Source organism: Cupressus sempervirens, chromosome 5 (genome assembly GCF_028749045.1).
Source record: "Cupressus sempervirens isolate cs-2001-9-10 chromosome 5, ASM2874904v1, whole genome shotgun sequence".
Taxonomy (NCBI): domain Eukaryota; kingdom Viridiplantae; phylum Streptophyta; class Pinopsida; order Cupressales; family Cupressaceae; genus Cupressus; species Cupressus sempervirens.
In genome coordinates, this window is record NC_143122.1 from 238,767,403 (window position 1) to 238,791,905 (window position 24,503).

The window sequence follows — 24,503 nt, forward strand, 5'->3', positions numbered from 1 at the left end:
ATAAAAATGGATACGAAACATTCATTGAAAAATAAATTTGCATAATGTGAAGAGTGAAAATTGAGGCAGTTGGGCATGTTTGTAGGAGTCCCATGGACGGAAGAAGAGCACAGATTGTTTCTGGTGGGACTTGAAAATTTGGGAAGAGGTCATTGGAGAGGAATATCCAGGACATTTGTTACCACCAGAAGTGCCTCTCAGGTTGCAAGCCATGCTCAGAAGTATTTTCTTAGGCAGATAAAACATACCACCCAAAAAGGACAACGCTCTAGCGTATTGGATATAGCCTCCAATGATTATAATTATCAAAAGGTAACTGTAATGTTAACGATATCAATCTACATAGAATTTTTAGTTCAAGATTCATGCATTCTCAAAATTGATTGGATAATATTTTTAACAACAAATTTGAGATCATAGTGATTCAAGATTGTGTGATATTTGTAATATTTATGATATCAATATAAATAGATTTTTAGTTCAATATTCGTGCATTGTGAAATTTGATTGTGTAATATTTTCAACATCAATTTTGCTAGATCAGAGTGATCCATCATCAAAACTAAACATAAGAACCATGTTCTTGTTATAAATTGACTTGGTGGTTGTACTTTACAGGATGGAAGTACAAGCCGGCCCAACAGTGTTGGGGTGCAAGTACTCGCTGCCCATTTGGCCACCAAAGGGATGGTGCAAAAGCATAGATCTGCCGACAAACAAGAATTCCAAAGCTGAAAAAATAAATGAAAAGAGTAATGGGCTTAAACTGAGTATTGAATCAGGTTGATGCTACAAGTGGAAGCATTTAATATTAAACGGTGCAAGGGCAGTTGGGATTGTGATACTCGATAGATTTCAGAAATATGATTTTTAAGAGAAAAACACTTATCAGAGAAGATTAATTACGACTGAACTTTCCAAATGCTTAATACTTTGACTGTACATTCAGAATTATAGCTTAGCCATTCGCTTCCTAATACACTATTTATTTTCAGCATGGAGCTGGTCTCAAGTTGACAATATATTATTAGACAACAAGCATATAAGATAACAGTGGATCTTAACTTCTTATTTTGGGTAACTGAATCATGTAGACGATAATTTCTTATTCTTAATTAGTCCCCTAAAGAATTGTTCATGTCATATGTCTCACCTTGGTCTATAGAGATCTCATTCAACAAAAATGACTGTTTTCTCTTAAATCTTCTTTTTAATAGCTTTTCCATTTTTAGAGGTAGATCCTCTATAATAGTTCTTGAATGTCATACAAGAGTTTTGAATTTAGAATGAGTTAGATATCCTAACAGAAAAAGAAGTTTTCCTCTACAGACATGCTATTAAACAACATTTATATGTGTTTCTAAGGTTTCATATATTCTTAGATTTCTAAGCTTTCATATATTCTTAGATTTCTAAGATTTCATATATTCTTAGATTTATTGAAAAAGTTTGCAATATTTTTCAAACATAATCTTAGAAAATCATCACTCTAGTACAAACTATGATGTACTAGTAAATAGTTAGCCATATCCTTAGATGTATTGAAAAAGCATGCAATATTTTTCAAATCTAATCTTAGAAAGCCATCACTCTAGTACAAACTATGATGTACTAGTAACATTTAGCCATATAAATTTGAATTATATTTGACTCACTAAGATCGTTACATCAAAACCTTATAGACTAGATACTCCCTTTAGAAACCTATCATTACCAATTCTATCTTACCAACATATTGTATAGAGAGTTACACAAAATTTGGCCACTAGTAACAATTGCACTAATCTTTTATGTACTAGTAAATAGTTAGCCATGTAAATTTGAATTATATTTGACTCACTAAGATTATTATATTTTTGAAACCTTATAAACTAGATATTCCCTTTAGCAACATATCATTACTAATTCTATCTTCCCAACCTATTATATAGAGAGTTGCACAAAATTTGACCACAACTAGTAACAATTGTACTAATCTTTGCAAAAATATGATTTCTTTCTATATTGTGTTTAAGTTTATATTGCATAAAAATTATATAATTAAAATATAAATTTGATCAAATCTAATATTTGTAAACTTTAAAAATATTGAGCGATTTGTGTTGATAAATTAGATGTGATTACTCATAAATATAATAAAATAATGGTGATCAAGGTGGTCGAGTAGATGAATAGACAACAATATAGAAATATGATATAATAAGATATATAAAAATAGGATGCAAGGAATCTCATTTATGTATTTTTCAATAAGGAAATTAAGGGCCAAGATAGATTGGAAAATAGATGGCTAAGCTTGGATAAGGAGTAGGGATTTGAATTAAAGTAAGTCATGAGAAAAATGTCACATGAGGGATATGTAATAGTTTTACAAATAGGTTTAGAGAACATCCTTATGTGAGTGGCAAGGATTTGGAGATGGACCATAAAATGGAGGGATGATATGCAAGTTAGTTTGACTCATTGCACGCACTTAGATTAAATGAATTTCAACAAGATCTTATTTAGACATGTGAGAGGAGTACATGTGAATTGATGACAAGTTTGGTTTGTGAAATCTAATGGTAATCCAATGGAAATAATTAAGTGGGCAAGGATTTAGGGGATAAAGTAAAAGATAAATTAAATAAATAAATTATTATTTAATTAATTTATAGATAGAATAAGGTAATTAAAAGGATTGAGGATAAAGGTGAAAAATATATTAATGAAATTAATTAAATATTCGTTGAATTTGTCAACTGAATAATATTGGATAAAAGCTAGAAGTTAAATTAACCAACTACATTGTAAACATTCATTCAATATTATTTAAATCAAGAATAAAACATAGGGGTAGGAAGGGGTGAGGATTAATGGCATGATACCTTAGGAATTATTGATAATGAGATTTAGCTATGCCTCATTAAGTGGACATGTAGTTAAAAACATAGGTGTGCTCTAAAAAAGGATGAGATGGCTAGATGAGATAGTGTGAGAGAAATTAGAAGAAAATAGAGACAAGGAAATATAAATGACTATGAGGGATGAAGGATCATCATGTTGTAATTGAATAACCTAGATTTAATATCAAGTACTTAATATTTTACACCAACATATGAGGAATAAGGCTGAAAATAGGCTAGATGCATGTTAAAAATGGCCCAGTATAAACATGTTTCTTATTGCTAAGAAAATTGTGTCTCATCCTTGAAAAAATAAAATGTTGCCATTGATAAATGAATAGGAGTAGTTGTAAGGGGGGTTATCACCATTGGAAGGTTCAAGGGGGATAAACCCCTAGGTATGGGTTTCATATAGTGGAAATGAAGCTAAATTTTGTGTATAGTTAATCATTGTAAACTTTGACTCTTTATCATCAAGAAAAATATCTAATGGTTGATATTTTCTGCACTTTTATTTTCCCATTTTAGGGAATCATATTTTATGAAGGTATTATTACAACTGTGTATTGTTCAATGGGTATGTGCAGGATCATGGTCAACCAAACTATGGCCTTAAGTGGTAGTGAAAAACCAACAAATCAGAGTTATGTCAACTTGACACATAATTTTAAAGTGGTTCTGCAATTTATATAAAAAAGTTGTAAGAAAATTATCTATAGGAAATTGAATGTAGTTTCTAAACTACTAGGCCTTATCTAGAGAAAAAATTATTTGATCGGTCAAAAGTTTGGATTTTAATGCAATACTACAAAAAATTTAGGGCGAAAATAAAAAGTAGGTGTATGCTTGACCACCTTAATCAAAATCAAATGATAATATTTTTTAATATAATTATAGATATAAAAAATAGACTCATGACTAGATGTGACACATACTTTTGGGTATTTTTATTCTAAATAAATAATTAAATATGAATTTTCTACTATAACTTTCTCAAAATAAAAAAACTCTCATGTCTGACCACCTTAACTAATTGAAAACTTTACCAAATTAATTTTTTATTTTTTCCTTATACTTTTGGATTTTAAAAGTGTTATACCATTTCAAAGTTATAGCTATTTTTCAATCAGTATGTCAATCAACACTTTACAGTCATCTTCATTAAAAATTAACTAATAAATACTTATTGAACTTAGAATTTAACAACAATTATATCGATGGAATCTAGAGAGGTTTATAAACAAACCCTTTTTGTTTCATTGAATTTTGATGAAAATAATATTATCAAATAGGGTTGGTAAATACCAAGCCTAATCTGGTACCCGATTTTAAATTGGGTATTCGATACTAGACCGCACAGTTGATATTAAATTAAGTACCCAAAAATGGGAAGATTTTTGAAATTTTTGAGGGAAGCCACGCATATTGGAGGGAAAATTTTTTTTGGAAAGTGTGGGCATTATTATTATAACATTTGATTATGATTATCATATTATTATATACAGTAATATTATATTATTATTATAATATATAGTGATATATATGATTACTATGATTATTATTATTCAACGTAATATAGTAATATATATAATTATTATTATAACTAAATATAATATAGTAATATGTATGATAATAATTATTATTATTAAATATGTAGTAAGATTATATGATTATTATTATTATTATATATAATAATATATATGGTTATTATTATTACATATAATCTAGTAATATATTATTATTATATTAAAATATACTATATTTTATTATTATTATTAATTAAATATAATATTGTCATGAAATGCATCAAAAGGGGTCATAGGTTGACATATGACCCCTTTTGGAATCCTTAGGGCTCCTAGGGCCCCTAGGGACATATGTTGTCATGAAATGCATTGAAAGGGATCATAGGTTATTGTTTGACCCCTTTTGACACATTCAAACCAACCAAATGGGTCCCTAGGGGTCCTAGGGCCCCTAGGGACATATGTTGTCATGAAATGCATCGAAAGGGGTTAAAGGTCAACATATGACCCCTTTCGATATATTTGAACCAAACAAATAGGTCCCTAGGGGTCTTAGGGCCCCTAGGGACATATGTTGTCATGAAATGCATCAAAAGAGGTCATAGGTTAACTTATGACCACTTTTGACACATTCAAACCAACCAAATGGGTCCCTAGGGGTCTTAGGGCCCCTACAAACATATGTTGTTAGGAAATGCATCAAGAGGGGTCATAGGCTTTCAATGCATTGGAACCAACCAAATGGGTCTGTAGGGGTCATAGAGCCCCTACGGACATATGTTGTCATGAAATGCATTAAAAGGGGTCATACGTTAACTTATGACCCCTTTCAAAACATTCGAACCAACCAAATGGGTCCTTAGGGGTCGTAGGTCCCTAGCGACATATGTTGTCATGAAATGCATCACCTTTCAATGCATTCGAACAAACCAAATGGGTCGCTAGGGGATCTAGGGCCCTTAGGGACATATGTTGTCATTAAATACATCAAAATGGGTCATACGTTAACCTATCACTCATTTTGATAGATTTGAACCAACCAAATAGTTCCCTAGGGGTCCTTGGTGTTAGGAATAAGGTGTCTCAACCTTGTATAATTCCTATTCTTATTATTTGTTTTGGAAAATGTATTTCTTGCAAATAATGTTGATGTGTCGACATCTTGAATTGTGTGTAAGGAGATCATGACTAAAACGGTTATGACGGATTCCTATGACACGTAAGAGCTATGTTAGGAAAATTCAATGATAGGTGAAGACATGTGGCAACTAAGATATTTGAGTAGTGTACACTCTACCCCAATACTAAATTTTTTTTGGGGTTGCTATTTTCTCGGAGAATGGTAAAACCCTAATATGGTTTACCTTTTGGGAGTAGCCCTAAAGTGAAGCGCATGTTATAAGTGTTTTTAGGGTTGCGAAGAGATGCGATACAAAAAAAGTGTATTGTTGGTACTGCGAGTAGCTATTGGAGTCTTCTGTTGTTGATGTTGAACTTGCATTGCAAGTGTATTGTAACCTCATGTTGAAGATAATACATTGTGTAGGTTTTGAAGGGGTGGGGTTCTTTTACCGAAAGGTTTTTCCCCACCGAAAAATCCTTGTGTTATGTGTTCCTTTCTCTGTCTATTTTCTGTATGCATGTTTTGCTGCAATATTGTTATTTACATGATATTGAATCTATAAGTATAGAAGATTTTAATAGGATTTGCATCATACTTTCCTTATGAGATTAGTGTAGGAAGCTATTTCCACACCTGAGTTTCCTAACAAGTGGTATCAGAGCTTGATCAACTTTTGATCCTAGTTGTTGGGTAGGGTTTTTTGAGCTAATCTCAAGTTGAGTGGGAGTCTTGTGCAAAGCATCCTGAATCTTATTTGCAGATTGAGATGGTGAGTTCATCATATGGAAGAATGGAGGTGGAGAAATTTAATGGCAGTAATTTCGAGTTGTGGAAACTCAAGATGGAAGATCGTGACCTATGGGAAGCGATTGCAAGTGCTACAAGACCAACAAATGTAGCTCAAGAAAATTGGGATATCAAAGACCGTAAAGCTAAGGGTCTCATAAGACTTTGTTTAATCGATGTAGTCCTTCTGAATGTTCTAGATGAGAAAACCGTATATAGTTTGTGGGAGAGACTTGGGGCCGTGTATCAGGCCAAATCTTTGGTGAAAAAGTTGTTCCTGAGGAAGATTTTGTATTCTTTGTGAATGGAGGAAGGTGGATCCTTAACGGATCATTTAAATGCATTTAATCGGTTGGCTGCACAGTTGACATCAGCTAGTGTCAAGTTAGAGGAGGAGGATCGTTGCTACACACTTTTTTGTTCTTTATCGGATTCATGGGACCATCTTGTGATGGCTCTCGGAAGCACATTAGTCACCTTCAAAATGGATGATGTGTTGTCTTCACTGCTATCAGAGGAGATGCGGAGAATGGCTTCCATTTTGAAAAAAGAGGCCCTTGCTGTTCGTGGGAGATCCATGGAAAGAGGGAAGAAAAATGACAATAATTCTAACAATAAGGGTAGATCCAAATCTCGTGGAAAGTCAAAGAGTTCCAATAAGTCCAAGGCAAAATGTTGGAACTGTGATAAGACTGGGCACTTCCGTAAAGATTGTAAAGAGCCTAAGAAGAAGAAGAAAGCCTTAGATTCTGGTTCTGAAAAATCTCAAGAAGATGGCGATGCATTCATCATAGCTTTGGAAGCCCATGCATCTGATGATGTGTGGTTGGTTGACTCAGGTGCATCTTTTCACATGACCTCTCATCAAAACTGGTTATGAAGATATGAAGAGTTTGATGGTGGAAAGGTGTACTTGGGTGATGATTCTCACCTAAAGATAGTTGGACGTGGAAGGGTCACTATCAAATTTTCTGATAGACGAGTAAAGGGAATCAATGGAGTTATGCACATTCCAGGTTTGGCACGAAACCTATTATCTGTAAGTATGCTAAATGATGTAGGTGTGCAAGTTGTTTTTTCTAAAGATGGATGTAAGATGATGAGAGGAGCTATGGTGCTTGCTAAGGGTACTAGGAGAGGTACTTTGTTTCAGCTTGATGCACACATTTCTCAGTGTAATAGTTCTTTTGTTTCAAAGAAGAGAGTAGCTATCACTTCATCCCCACCATCTGAACGAGCAGTAAAGAAGATTGTGGTTATTGGTTCTGATGGCAATGCAAACACTTTGGAAGGTAAGCTTCCTGCAAAAAAGACAATGTTGTGGCATATGAGATTTGGCCACATTGGTGAGAAGGGTCTCAAAACCCTGAAAAATAAAAAATCTTGTTGAGGGGTTAAATGATTGCAATCTTGAGTTCAACTTCTATGAACACTGTGTATATGGTAAACAAAATCGTGTTCAATTTTACTCTAGTTCTCACAAATCTTCTGATGTTTTGGATCTTATTCATTCTGATGTATTTGGTCCTGTAAAAGTTCCTTCAATCTCCAAGTCTGTATTTTTTGTATCTTTTATAGATGATCACAGTAGAAGGACATGGATTTATTTCTTTAAAAGTAAGACACAAGTCTTTAGTCGATTCAAGGAATTTAAAGCCCTTGTAGAGAATCAGACTAGTAAGAAGATTAAGTGTGTGAGAACTGACAATGGTGGTGAGTTTTGCTCAGCAGAGTTTGAATAGTTCTGTAAAGAACAAGGTATCGAGAGGCATAAGAAAACTCCTTATACCCCACAGCAAAATGGAGTTGTAGAGAGAATGAAGAGGATACTGATGGAGAAGGCTAGGAGTATGCTTAGTGGAGCTGGTTTAGAACAAAGGTTTTGGGCCGAAGCTGTGGCCACTACTTTTTATCTAGTTAATAGATCTCCTAAATCAGCTCTTGTTGTTAAGACACCCATGGAGGTGTGGTCTAGTAAGAAGCCTTCAATTAGACATCTTCGTGTTTTTGGTTGTGAAGCTTATGCACATGTTCCAATGGAGAAAAGATCTAAGTTGGAAAACAAAGCTGTTAAATGTATTTTCATCGAGTACAGTGTTGGTGTGAAAGGATACAAGCTTTGGGATCCTGTGTCTAGTAAGGTGTTGTATAGTAGACATGTTATTTTTAGAGAGCTAACATCTTCTCCTATTGTGCTACAACCAAATGAAAAAGAAAAGGAAAAAGATGTTGTTCAGTTGCCTCCTATCCCTAAGAAGACTGAACAGAGAGACCATGTTGGGTCTAATGATGAGGAGAGCTCTTGCAGCTTTGATAGTTTAGAAGAAGAGGGACAACAACCTCAACCTCAGCCCTTGAGGAGATCCACAAGAGAAAGAAAGCAACCAAAAAGGTTTGGTTATTCTATGTTAGATTCCAATTGTGCTTTTTCTTTGATTACTAACACTGATGAGCCTATATCTATGAAAGAGGCTTTGGGCATGGAAGATGCAGGTTCCTAGATTAAGGCTATGGATGATGAGATGGCTTCATTAGAGAAAAACAAAACATGGGACCTTGTACCTTTGCCTAAAGGGAGAAAATTTGTTGGCTGTAAATGGGTGTTCAAGAAGAAATTCTGTGCAGATGGTAGTATTGAAAGGTACAAAGCTAGATTGGTTGCAAAGGGGTATTCACAGGTAGAGGGAATAGATTATGGTGAAATATTCGCTCATGTTGCAAAGTTGACATCCATTATATTTCTGTTATCTCTTGCCGCATCATATGATTTAGAGATAGAATAGATGGATGTGAAGACAACTTTCCTTCATGGTGATTTGGAGGAAGAGATTTATATGTCACAGCCTGAGCACTACATTGTTAAAGGTAAAGAATCCTTAGTTTTCAGATTAAAGAAATCTCTATATGGTTTGAAGCAATCTCCTAGGATGTGGTACCTTAAGTTTGATGCCTTTGTGTTGTCAATTGGATTTGTAAGATCAAAATCAGGTCATTGTGTTTATTTCATAATTGAAAATGATTGCCTTCTTATTGTTGCATTATATGTTGATAATATGTTGCTGTTTGGGAAGGGTAATGGTATGATTTCTGATTTTAAGTCTGAGTTGTCAGCACAGTTTGAGATGAAAGATCTTGGGGCAGCTAGGTACATCTTGGGTATGGAAATCAGTAGAGACAGGTCTAACAGAAATTTTTTTTTGAGTCAGAGTAAGTATGTGAAGTCTGTGTTGGATAGGTTAAACATGACAGATTGTAGACCACTATGTGTTCCTATTCCTGTGGGAACAAAGTTATCTGTAGATGATTGTCCAAAATCTCCTAGTGAGGTGGAGGACATGAGTGGAGTACCTTATGCTAGTGCAGTTGGCAGTCTTATGTATGCTATGGTCTGTACTAGACTAGACATTTCCCAAGTAGTGGGAGTCCTGAGTCGATTTATGGCTAATCCTAGATGGATACATTAGGATGCAGTTAAGCGAGTATTCAGATATTTGAGGGGTACATCAAATTACTCCATATGTTATCATGGTAATTCTTCTAGATCTCTGAATTTAGTTTGTATTCATGGGTGTGGATTCATATTGGGCAGGTGATATTGACCGCAGGAGATCCACCAGTGCTTATGTGTTCACTATGTTTGGTGGTGCCATCAATTGGATGAGCAAGCGACAACCTGTGGTTGCTTTGTCCATTACATAAGCTGAGTACATGGCTGCTACTCATGCTTGTAAGGAAGCCATTTGGCTTAAGAGATTATGTTCTGATGTTGGTATTGATGTAGAACATATTACTATTTGGTGTGACAGACAGAGTGCTATTTGCCTTGCAAAGAATCCAACTTTCCATGCCAGAACAAATCACATTGATGTGCAGTATCACTTTGTGAGAGATATGGTGGAAGATGGAAAGGTAAATTTGGAAAAGGTAGATACTGTGAAGAATGTTGCAGATGCATTAACAAAACTAGTGGGCACTGAGAAGTTTAGATGGTGTTCAAAGTCTATGGGCCTTTCGGCCTATAGCGGTTAGTTCTTGTTATGTTCCTGTTGCTCTTACAAGGTGTTCGACAAGTGGGAGAATGTTAGGAATAAGGTGTCTCAACCTTGTATAATTCCTATTCTTATTATTTGTTTTGTAAAATGTATTTCTTGCAAATAATGTTGATTTGTTGACATCTTGAATTGTGTGTAAGGAGATCATGACTAAAACGGTTATGACGGATTCCTATGACACATAAGAGCTATGTTAGAAAGATTCAATGACAGGTGAAGACATGTGACAACTACGATATTTGAGTACTATACACTCTACCCCAATAGTAAAAATTTTTTGGGGTTCCTATTTTCTTGGCGAATGGTAAAACCCTAATACGGTTTACCTTTTGGGAGTAGCCCTAAAGTGAAGCGCATGTTATAAGCATTTTTAGGGTTGCAAAGAGATGCGATGTGAAAAAGGTGTATTGTTGGTACTGCGAGTAGCTACTGAAGTCTTCTGTTGTTGATGTTGAACTTGCATTGCAAGTGTATTGTAACCTCGTATTGAAGATAATACATTGTGCAAGTTCTAAAGGGGTGGGGTTATTTTACTGAAAGTTTTTTCCCCACCAAAAAATCCTTGTGTTATGTGTTCCTTTCTCTGTCTATTTTTTGTATGCATGTTTGGCTGCAATATTGTTATTTACATGATATTGAATCTATAAGTGTAGAAGATTTTAATAGGATTTGCATCATACTTTCCTTATGAGATTAGTGTAGGAAGCTATTTCCGCACCTGAGTTTCCTTACACTAGGGCCCCTACAGACATAAATTGTCATGAAATGCATTGAAAGGGGTCATAGGTTAACCTATATCTCCTTTCAACATATTTGAACCCACCAAATAGGTCCCTAGGGGTCCTAGGGACCCTAGGGACATATGTTGTCATGAAATGCATTGAAAGGGGGCATAGGCTAAACTATGACCCCTTTTGATGTCCCTAGGGACATATTTTGTGATGAAATATGTTGAAAGGGGTCATAGGTTAACCTATGACCCCTTTCAACACATTCAAACCAACCAAATGGGTCCCTAGGGTTCCTAGGGCTACTAGGATCATATGTTGTCATGAAATGCATCAAAAGGGGTCATAGGTTTTTGACACATTTGAACCAATTAAATAAGTCCCTAGGGGTCCTAGGGCCCCTAGGGACATATGTTATGAAATGCATTGGAAGGGGTCATAAATTAAGTTATGACTCATTTTGACATCCCTAGGGGTCCTAGGGATCCTAGGGAAATATGTTGTCATGAAATACATCGAAAGGGGTCATAGGTTAACCTATGACCACTTTTAATGTATTGGAACCAACCAAATGGGTCCCTAGGGGTCCTAGGACCCCTAGGAACATATGTTGTCATGAAATGCATTGAAAGGGGTCCTAGGTTAAAATATGACCCCTTTCAACATAATGGAACTAACCAAATGGGTCCCTAGGGCAGGGATTACTTTAGTGGTGAATCTTTGCCTTTTGGTGATCCCGTCTAATGGGGCAATCATCATTTGGAAAATATTTATCATATTTGGGACCAATGCCCGGGGTGGTCACCCATTAGTTATCACATGATTGGTCAAAAATATCGGTGCAATCGCCAATGTGATATACAGTTTGCATACATTTATTTTAAACATATCACCAGCCTTTGCATGCTATTTCTTATTGGCCAACGTTATTTTGCCATTACTACAACCATATAAATTTTCCCTTGGGTTGGGTGTCGCCAACCATTTTAACGACTTGTGTCGATCACCCGCCCCATTTAGCCAACTGTTTCCTACTATAAGCTTGCATCAAAAGGTGCATTTCACCTGCACTTGACATTCCTACTTGTTAATCCCACCTAATTTGCCAACTTAGATTGGACTATAAGAAATTATTATTCTACACAGTTCGCTATTTTCTGGTCTGGAGACTGGCATTTCTTATTGTTGCCAAACTTTCAGAGTGCTAAGTGCATTGGCCATTGACTCGTGGACCCTAGTTTTTGTAAAAGGCAAGTGGTTTTTAAATTATTTTGTAAGTGGTACTGGTTATTTTTTTAGTTTCACTATCCAGTGTCCGCTGGTGATTGGACATCTCACATGCTAAGATAGCCTATAGGTATTAGGTTTGTGAATTATATTGGGTAGTACCTTAGACTATAGTACTATAGTAGTAGTACCCTTTTGTTGAGAATGAATCATATTACTGTTATTATATATAGTATAAGTAGTTAAGTCTTTTGTTCAACAACTAAGTTGATTTTTTTCAACCTTTATCGATTTGTCATGTCAACAAGAGGGGTCGAATCCCTAAAATCCAAGAGAGGCCACCATTACCATAATGCATAAACATAGGATTATATTTTTGTGGTGGAAATGTTGACAACCTACAAGATTCACAAGTTAGATCTCTAGTGGTTATTGAGAAAGGAGATTCATCACAAGTTAGACCCTCGGATAGTATTGAAGTTCAAGTTGGTGAACCTGATATCTCAGTCGAGGGCAAACTTGAACAAGATTTGGAGGAACTTCCCCCAAGTAGGGAGTCACAAACTAAGATTATAGAGTTGGAGTTAGTCCCAGACTAGTCGGTTGAGAAAACCAAAATGATTCCATAAATTAGGTTCATGTACAAAAGGGGAAAAGAAAATTGGAATCGAAGAAAGATTGATCTCGCTGGGATTTGTCCAAAAGGAATTTTCAGTTAGAATGGGTGGAAAAGTAATGGTTCATTGAACCTATGTGCAATCCAAATGATGGCGAGCCTCCTGCAAAATACATATGTAAGATTTGCATAGAGATAACAAAGAAGGAGAAGAGGCTAGAGCTTAAAATTGATACCATAGAAAAGCATGTCGGTAAAGTTTACAAGAAGGAAATTATAGATGGAGTTGAAAAATCCATGCTAACTTTAAAAACAAAGGAGAACTATCTGCATATCAAGAATGTTGAAATATACGAGTTACACCAACAAATATGGGAGAAGCATTCTGCAGTAAAAGGTTCCATTGAAGATTTCATTGGGGAAGTAATGGAAGTGCAAAATATGGGAAAAGTAGATCAATTAGGTGTGGTCTTTTATATATTGAGTAGAGGATGTCCTATGATGGACTACCCTACTATGACTGCATTATTGCATTTTTTGAAAACTCAAAACTATCCTAACAATCACTAGTTAGTAAACAACGGGTGTGAATGGGCTAAATGTCTTGCATAGGTTGTAATAGAAGATATTAAGGAATCTATAAAAAAACACAAATTTCATTGCATTCCCTCTAGATGAAGTTACAACAATTGATAATACTTCTTGGGTGTGCATGCATGTTTATACTATAAACAATCTTTGTCATCAACCATTTCTACTATCTGTTGCTAAATTGAATCGTAGTGCGACAACTAAAAAATTATATGAATTATTAAAGACCACTCTAATTGAATCTGGAGGTTTGGATGACATGGAGATTGCCAAAAATTTGGTGTGTGTTGGAGTGGATGGTGTTTCGGTTATGCAAGGTCATAAAGGCAGTCTTTGCAAAAATATCAAGAATGATTTGGCACCCTATGCTATTCCCATTCATTGCATAGCCAATCAAATGAATCTAGCTTTTAGAATTGTTAGCAATTTTGGTTGTGTAAGTAAAGTGGAATCTCTGATCAAAGAGATTTACCAATACTTCTGTCAAAGTCCAAAATGAGTCGTGAAATTTCAACATTTTGCTACAGGACTTACTGATGGGAGGAAGCTTCTTAAAGACAATGATACCAGATGGATCTCTTTGGATGGACCAACGCATTGAATAATGTCTGAATATCCATCATTGCTTGGACTAATCCACTCTATGTGAGATAGATTCCCATAGCTATATTCAAGCCTAACTAATTTTAAGGTACTCTTAAGTTTAGCAGCTATTCTCCCCATGCTATAGGACATGACAAATATTATAAAAAAAGTTCAACAAAGAGCTATGTACATTGCAAAATATAATAAGTTGCATAAAATGACATTTAGTAGTTTGGATACTCTGTACTGATTATTACCATTAGATGAAACAAAGTTTGCAAAGTGGTTAGAAATCTTAGATTTGAACAATCCTGGGAACTTTTTACATATTGGTGCAAATGATGAGGTATATGCTAGGGTACGTGGAGTTGACATACCAATGAAGTACTATGCTCGCGTCAACCCCAACTCCAACCCCAACGAAGCAGGAAGCCAAGTTGAATCAGAACCAAAGATGGTACTTTCACGTGTTACAAGTGAAGCCTTCAATAAGATCAAAGACTCTGTGTTTGACTTTGTCAAGCGAGTTTTCTACAATCTGTTGTTAGAAATCAGATTTAGATTCCCTCTAGAGGAACTGCTGGAAGCAATGTCAATTGTTTTTCCACAATATTGGTCTCTAAACAGTCCAATTGATTTTCAAAGAAGGATGACAAATCTAATTCAACATTTTTGCACACCTAAAGTAATCAATGGAGTCACCATAAATGAAATTTTAGATGAAACTCAACTAAGAGATCAATCATACTCTTTTGCAGACATAATGAGGGAACAATATGCTGTTATGGAGAATCGAAATGAAGAGAGAGCGGTAACAAAGCTTTGGAAAAAACTTGGTGAGAGCAATCAGTTGAGAGAGGCAATACCAGAATATTTCAAGCTTATCAATTTATGTTTGACAATGATATTGGGTTTAGTGGAGGATGAGAGAGTTTTCAATACTTTGGGCTTCCCTAAGTCAAAGGTCAGAAAATAAATTAGATAAAAATTTGGATAATTGTTTGAGGCTCTATAATTCTAGGTATGAGGTAGAAAGTTTCCTTATGAAAGAGTTGTCAACATTTGGAGAAAGTGATTTCAAAGAAGAGGGATTGCCAACATTTCAAACACAAGTGGCAGTGGTAGTGGTGGTGGTAGTGGCAGTGGTTCATATCATGATATTGAAAGTCAAAGCAATGAAGATGATGTTGAATTTGGCATGCATAGTGAGTCTGATGTTGATAGTGAATTTGAAGAAAACACAACAAACAATGAAATTTTATATGTAATAAATGAGGAGGATTCTGATGATAGTGATGTTGAGCCGATCCAGGTAGAATGGCAACTATAGCAGCTTCTTAGCCTTCTGCATGAGTTAAGTAGTAGGCTAATAGCTCTGATCTAAGACTCTACCTACTAATTAATTATTTAACATGTTTGTAGAAGTTAATTTATAGCCTTCATTCACTATCCCTTTATAGATACTTAATTTTATTTATTTATTTTTGAAGTTTGAACATGTTGATGTAACAAACTTAGTACTTACATGTGGAGATTTTCATTGGTTGTATTTTTTTAACATGTTGATATTTTCATTGATTCTTGTTTCTTTAAGAAATTGTAATGCAATGCATTTAACAAAATAAGTTGCATTTTAAAAAAATTGTATTATAGTTTATAATTACAAATCAGCCTGTAACATAATACATTTAATGATTGTCAATTACAAAGAATTACAACCCTTTGCAAATGACTCAATGTCAAATTGCAATGACTATGAATTCTCTTTTCTAGATACAAGGGAGAAACAATAGTTGTACGTCTATTTGTAATTGTATATATGATTAGATATGCTAGCTCTTGATTCTTGATATGCCATAGTATGCTAGTGCCTGGCTGCCTAACTATCCTGATATGCTGGCTCTTGATTCCTATAACAATTAACATTAAACAAAGTTGAAATTAAATCCAAAATTTGAAATTAAAGAGCAACAAGTAACAAAATGATTATAGTTATATCACTTACTAAGTTGTTATAGTGTTACTACTTAGTGCTATTAGCTATGACTGCCACTGATAGCAATAGTAATAGTTTGAGAAGATGACCCAACTTCACTAAATTTCTATAGGGTGCTCCATTCTACATCATTTGGAAGCCCTTTTTTTGAGGCTGTAGCTAATTAGTTGTAGTCTCATCAACAAAAAATACTTCTGAGAGATAGAATCATATGATAGAAGGAATCTATCTATAGCATCACTCATTGTTGACAGTGGTTTGATGCAACTTGCAATTCCCTCCAGAGTGAATTCCTTAGAAAATTCCCCTAAATCAAAACTTATCCTGCCCTGCAACTTTTTCATGTTATTTTTGTTTTCAATGAATGTGCTTTCTGAGTTAGCTAGATTTGGTAATCCAACATTCAACAAGTTCACTATAGTGTTATTCATCTTCATCAACTCTTTGGAAGTAGAATTGAGTGATTCACCAATTCGTGTTACTTCTTCACAATGTTGAGAGAAATTAATGGCCATTACATAGGCATCCAAGTGGTTGTTTATTCCTTGGTTTGCCAAATCCCTATCACTGGATCTCTTCAGTTTATTGAGAACTTGGTCAGAAAGATCTTTTAAGGAATTAGTGAAGATTTTTCTTTTAGCCTGAAAATCAATTTTTACATTTTCAAAGACAACTCTGAGATTGTTATTTAAATTAAGCCATTCAACCAAACCATCACTGATCACCATTATTTTGTTCGAAATTTCTTGTTTGATAAGCTTAACTATGTTTATTATAGTATCCTTCACATGGTGGTCTTTGGAAGAGGTCATTCTATTTTTTGCCATTACATTCTCCACCTTTTTCTTCATTTTAGACATCTCTTTTTCACTCTTTTTCTACATTTCCTCTAGTTGCCTTTGCCAATCAGTTGCTCTCTTCCTCTCATCCTCCAATTTTTTCTTCAAATCTTGGATTTTATTTGTAGTAGTTACCTCTTTTTTCTTGTTTTCCTCAAGTTCCCTTTTCAAATCATGGATATTCTTTGAAGTGGACTCCTCCTTTTTCTTCGCACTGTCCAATTACTTCTTCAAATCATGGAGAGTTTGAGTAAACTCCTCTTTCTTTGTGTTCTCCAATTCCTTTCTCAAATCGAGGTTTTGCTTTGCAGCTGACTCCTCTTTTTTCTTTGCATTCTCCAATTCCCTTCTCAATTTGTGGATTGTGTTAGTTCTTGTAGTAACACTAGACTCCATTTTCTTTGCATTCTCCAATTCCTCCTTCAAATCACTGATAGTTTTAGAAGTTGACAACTCTTTTTGTTTCATATTCTCGAATTGGTTATTGAATTTGTGGATTGTGTCTACAGTAAACTCCATTTTTTTCTTCTCATTGCCCAATTCCTTTTGCAAATTAAAAATCATACTTGCCCTAGACTCCACTTTTTTCTTTTCCTTCTCCCATTCATCATTCAAAATTTTATTTTCCTTGGCAGCAGATTCCAGCTCAGTTTTCAATTGATTGATGACCTGTGCACTACTCTCTACATACTTGAACAATTGTGCAGTAGACACTTGTTCATTCTTAAGGCTTTTCTGGCACTCATCCAATTCTTTTGTCAAATGTTGCACTTGTTCATTCATCTTTTCTTGCTGGACAATTGCCTCTGTAAGAGAAGATTTCTTTATCATGTTTTGCAATTCTTTGAACCTATTGTCTGTTGCTTTCTCCTTCACCTTCACATTATCAAGGTCTGCCTATAACTTTTCTATTTGCTTTGTAAGCCTTTTTTTTTTCCCTCTTTGGTTTCAAAAGTGTAGAGTAGACCATTTTGTTGCTCTCTTTTGATATATTGATTTTGTTAATCTTTTTCACTTTTGACAAATCCATTTGAAGACTAGTAACTTGTATATCATTACGATTTATTACATTTTGTGGTGGATTATTATCTCTACCCAGGGGCATAACAGCCATGAAGTTCATCATTTCATTGTTTGGATCATATGTTGGAAATATTCTATTAGTAGATACCTGACATTTGGCAACTGCATTAATTTTCAAAGTCTTCATAATTTGCCTATTTCTTTTGCTTGTCTGTTCAAACTTTGATGCAAACTTGTTTAAACTAAAATTTGAGTTTTCTAACACAATTGAGTGTTTTAAAGGTGAATTACCAACTTTATCATTGAATGTTGATGCTCCTCCATCTCTAGCTAAACTTACTCCACCTACAATTGTATTTTGAGGATTGCCAACATACTGAAGATGGCCCATTCCAAATCTTGTCATTTTAGGACTATTTTTAGGGTTTTGTACAGAAGCCATTGGTGCATACATTGCTGAAGTAACCGTTGACATTTCTTTTGGTGTAATTGTCATAAGTTTTTCTTTTTTGGAAACATTTCATCCATCTAGTGCCAATTTCAGTGGTAGTGCCAGTGGGATCAACTACAACTAGATTTGAAGATTTAACAAATAATGTGTTGGGATGACCTTCAGAAGTAGAAGTATAATGTTTTTTTCGCTTTTTAGATGAATCATCTTCAATCTCAGAGCTTCCAATGATTGGTTTACTTTCTCTTTTGGGTGGGCCTGTACTAGAATTGTATTCCAAATCCCATCACCACTTGCACCAATGGGCCCTACACCTGCATAACCCATTTTTTGTATCATAGTTGCTACTTTACCATACATTTGTTTAGTAGAATCACTCATTTGAAGTTTAATAATATCTCTACCCCTGGTTGACCCGAAATCCTGAATACCTTGAATGTCAACATCAAACTGGAGTTCCTCCTGTCTTTGAATATCACTGTCATTGCAACTGTCAAGTTGATATAGTACAATTAGATCCTCTTTCTCCAATTAAGTGCTAAAAAGGTCATCCTCATCAATTTCCTCAAAATTTTTTGATGTCTTTGGTTCACCCAAATTTTGCCTCATTTTCCAAAACTCAGTTATCTTGGTTTAACACCACATTTCAGATATGCATGCCTCTTTAATTACTTTCGACATAGACTTCTTAGAAGGTTCAAATGCTTTCTCATAGAAATTTAAGTATGTTAGAGGCCCTGATTTGTGTGACTCTGATATGTGCAATGTCATAATTTGGGATGACAGTTTTTGCATTGAAATATTATTCTCTACTGCATGTTTCTCCATCTCTTTCTTAACCTCATCCCACGAATCCTTGTTTTTTAACTTTTCTATCAATGGCATCTCCTGGTGTTGATATTTGCTCGCAGAGTTCCCATTGACAATAAGTCTTGTTTTTATTATGTTCAGTGGATCATAATTCCAGTGACTAACAAAATGAAAGCAAAAAAAAAGTTACCAATTCATTTGCCACTTTGAAAGCCTTTCTCTCAAATGTGAGGCCTCCAATTGTGAAAGGAAAGGAAGGAAATATCATTTTCTTTTGTCATCCACTAAAAAGTTTATTTGCACTCTCCATCTGCCTTACATATTCCAGTGCAAAAAGCCTTTTTGTAACATGCATTGGAAGTTTGTAGGGTTCAACCATTGAACCATAAAACCTTTTAAGACAATGTACTCTTCCATAAAGAACCAGTAAGTCAATTGAATCTGACTTCCCAATTAAATGTAATCTTTAAAAGATATAGGCAATCTAGGCATTGTAGTGCCTATGATTTTTACGCCGAGAGGTGTTCTATACAATCACAGCACAAATCCCTAGCATGAGAATATGCCAAAAAAGATTCTCCATCAATAAAAAAGATTTGGGAGCAGTTACACAGTGATTTAATTAAAAATGATTTTGTAAATGCATTTTATTTCTCTATGGCCATGTGGCACCTTATAAAATAATAAAACAATAGGACCTAAAATAATAGGGTTACATATGGCCATCCCAAAATAATAGTGTCACACATAGTCATCCCGAAATAATAGGCCCCAAAATAAAAAATAAAAACTATTTTCTAAATCTATAAGAAAAAATAAATAAATTTAACTTATATTCATTTAATCTTTTATAAACAAATAAATTTAAACTACATTATTACTTCATTTTAACATTTATATATTAATTAATTTAAAATATAAATTAAAATAAATAAATAAATAAATAAATAACAAAAAATGATATAAAAAAAATTCAATATCAAAAATTTTTAAAAATGACAAAACCAACCGATGGGGTTTTACCCTCCACATGGCGGTCGGAAACATACTGTCACTGCTAACAGCGATAGTAACTGCCGCCACCAACATATGTCAGTGGTGGCAATTACTATTGCTGTTAGCAGTGACAGTCATGCCGATGTGACAATGTGCTCATGGGTGGCATTTTTTAACCAAATTTCAAACGCATGTTTTTTCCCATCACCATGCAAACATGCATGCATTTTTTTATGTGTTATTGCATTTTCAAACGTGTTTTTTTGTTATTCGCCACCAAACATACAATTTTTTAAACACATTTTTTGTTTTCATTGAACAATTCGAATATAAATCATGTAATGACAGGAAGACGTAAGGACAATTCGAAATCCTTATATATGTTGCCCTTCTCCTATTTTGTTCTACTGATATCCATCTCTTCTCTATTTTGCAAAACTCTTTTGCCTTGCTCAGATACGGTGTCTTTAGCATTTGCATTTTTGCAATACCTTTGTCAACTATTCTTGAGGAGATCCGAAGGAGGCATTTCAGTCAAGATAAATTGATTATCGACTGTAGAAGCCGTGAGTCAAGTAAGATTGCAATTTAAATTTCTTCAACCATATTTCATTTGTAAATACTCCTATTCTAGAGTTGGCTTTTACTAAATCTTTTTCATTTTTGTTACAGCAAATGATATACACCAGTTAGTATATTAAAAGCTCTTTCTTTTTCTTTTTTAATATGTTTAGATTTGCTAGACAAATCGTAAATAATAAACATGATAAGAATAATGTTTTGGTTTATTTTCTCATACCACCGCAACAGAAAAGGAGAAATTTGGAATTAATAAAAAAATTGTTTTCATTATAGTATGAATTGATCTTAGATTGAGTTAGTATATGTATAAATGAAAGATATATTTTTACTTCTTTATTACTTTGTACATTTGCCACATTATTTTATTCAAAAATTATATTTCATAAGCTATTTGAAATTTCATTACTGGTACTAATATATTATTGTTTATTGTTTGATTTTATGTATAGATCTAAAATTTATTTATTCATTGTATAAATTTTAACAATAGATGATGTACATAATAAATCTTAGATATAGTTACTATATGTATAAATGATAAATAATTCTTTACTTCTATATTCATTAATACATTTACAAAATTAACCTTTAACCTTTATTTTATTAAAAAATTAAATCACGAATTTCAATACTAAATAGCTATACCAATTGAAAACTTTTTATAGACCCAGATAACAACACATTTGTTTATACTGCATTAAATATGATCTGCCTTTTATGGAAAAGATGTCTTTAAAATAACATAGTGGCTTAATACCTGTTGTAATTACATATTACATATAATTATAATTTTATATGTAAATTCAATTGTAATTTTATTATAAGTATTAAATACATTATTTTCTAATAGTTATTCTTATTTTATAATAATATATATCTTATTGTTGTTTATAATAAAAAATTATAATAAAAAATCAAATGACTGCGTTAGTTATAATAAAAATTGTATTCATTTATAATAGTCTTTTAGTTTGGAGTGCTATTTACATTTTCAATAATATTTAGATTTACATGAATACTATTTTGATTTAGATTACTATTTACATATTAATTCTATTTAACTCTTAGGCAATTATGTTTCAAAAGTGGAAGGCAATGCCGCCATTTTTCTTATATTATATTGCTAACTCTTTTATTGTAATATATTTTATTCATAAATTAGTTTAATGTTTGAAATGTGGAAGGCAATGCCGCCATTTTCAAACATTGCAATGTAATTTATTTTTTTAATATCAGAATGTAATTTTTTGGTAGAATATTAGAATGTAATTTTAATCCATAAATAATGTTCCAAAAGTGGAAGGCAATGCTGCCATTTTTCCCTATTAAATTGCTAACTCTTTTATTCAAATATATTTTATGCATAAATTAGTTTAATGTTTCAAATGTGGAAGGCAATGCCACCATTTTGAAACATTACAATGTAATTTTTTCGTAGAATATTAGAATGTAATTTTTTCCTAGAATATTAAAATGTAATTTTTATCCATATAAATAGATTTAATGCTTCAAATGTGGAAGGCAATGCTGTCATTTTCCAAAATTACAATGTAATTTTTATGCATACATAAATTTTATAATGTATTTTTTTCTAACACATATTTGAATACTAACTATTCCTTTATAGTGTTATTTTGAACTAAATACATGTAATTGAAAAGATTTTATTTACTCTTTTTCTGTTAAAGGTGCACATCATGAATTTTAACTATGGAATGAAAGTCAAAGTGTCTTCTGATGATGATGGCTTCGAGGGAGCATGGTTCCCTGGCACTGTAATTGGTCGAGTGCAAAATGCTCAAATGCCAACATTTTTTATTGAATATGATCACTTTATTATAGATGAACTGACCCGAGAACCTCTTATCGAGGAGATTGTTGCTGATCATATTAGACCTACACCACCGATTATTCCACTACCAGGATACATTCCTTTAGATTTGCTTGTAGATGTCTTCGAGAATGATTGTTGGTGGTCTGGCATGGTTGTCGACAAGTTTCAGTCCTTGCTAAGTCAACAACAATTTTTTGAAATCTACTTTCCATGTACCCAAACTCTTGAACCCTATTCTCGAGATCACTTGCGTCGATCTCAAGATTGGGTTAACAGAAGGTGGATATTAAGGTAGTGGTGGTGAATATGTTCTTGGTTCTTTTTTGTGTGGAGACCCACATATGTTTTGGCAACTATTCTACTCTATTAGAAAGCGAACGTTCACTATCTTCTACAGTGGACTTCCTATTATTTTTTGTATTTGTATTTTGTATTGTAAAATAAAACATCATATGCTTATCTATTTTGTAACGAAATTGATGTAATAAATAAGGTTATTGATTTCCATGATGTAATAATCTTTTCTGACTATTTATCTTAATGTTGTATATTTCATAATAAAAGTATACACTTCCACAAATCTTTTAATTTAATTTTGAAAAAAAAATTCTTAATGCTCTTTTTTTTCATTTATTAATATATTTTTTATATTTATGGATACTCTATGCATACATTTTGATGCTTATATCATCTCATCGATCTACTTGCACAATAATTTTTTGCAATTTCTTTCTACATTGTAATAGTAAGGTTCATTGGTTGTGTATTTCTCATTTATATACAAACATATGTTACTTTTCTAAGGTTATTTATCTTAATTTAGGCGTACATTATTTTAAAAATTTAATTCACCTTTAATATATAAATAAATGTTACTTCATTAATGTTTTTTTTGCTACTAGCTATGGTGAGACCTAGGTTGAATTTTGAGACCGAGGAGGAAAGGAGAGAATACCAAAGACAATATCAAAGAGAGTATCGTAGAGAATATCATAGATGTCAACAAAAACAAAAAATAGAACTCGAAAGAGAACAACAAAGAGTAACAAAAACTCAAGGGTACAGGTGAAGATATGCCAGAAGAAGTGTAGAAATAACGGTTGAACAACTAGAAACTAAAAATTGAGATCTACAAAATGCACCAACAAACCATCGTCGATGTACTTTTGAGAGGGTGATTCCTAAAAATTCACAAAGCTACCAAGTTCAACATACTCAAGCCGAACCAAGCCACATATATGACCATCCTCCAAATATAAATAATCAACTTAATATTGAGAATGTACGCTCACCATCCATATAACGTGTACCAAAAACACCACAACATGGAAGTGACATACATTTTGATTTAGAATTGCAAAATGATAGAGAAAACGCACCCAACCCAAATGATATGCTTCAAAATGATACAGAATACATGTCCAACCCAAATGGTATACTTCAATCCGGATTTAGAAGATTTCGAATGTAGTTTAGATATCAGCTAGATAGTTTGAAAACACCAAATATGTGTTATGTTTTTCAGGAGTCATATGCAAGAATGAAAGTATATCACACCACTGAGGGTCCAATATGCAATAGGTGTCATCAAGAGACAGGAATTCATAGGTTTTCATCTACAAATAATATGGATCCGGGATGTCAACCACCAGAGCTTGCAAATTTAACTCAGGTTGAAGAGATGTTGATTGCACATGTAAACCCTATATTACAAGTTACCCATGCAACTGGTGGTCAGTATAAGTATAAAGGACATAGCATTAGTTTTCCCTAGCATGTTGAACAACTATCAAAAGTCTTGCCACACACAATTGATCATTTACCAATCATTATTGTTCGAAGAAGGGATCGGC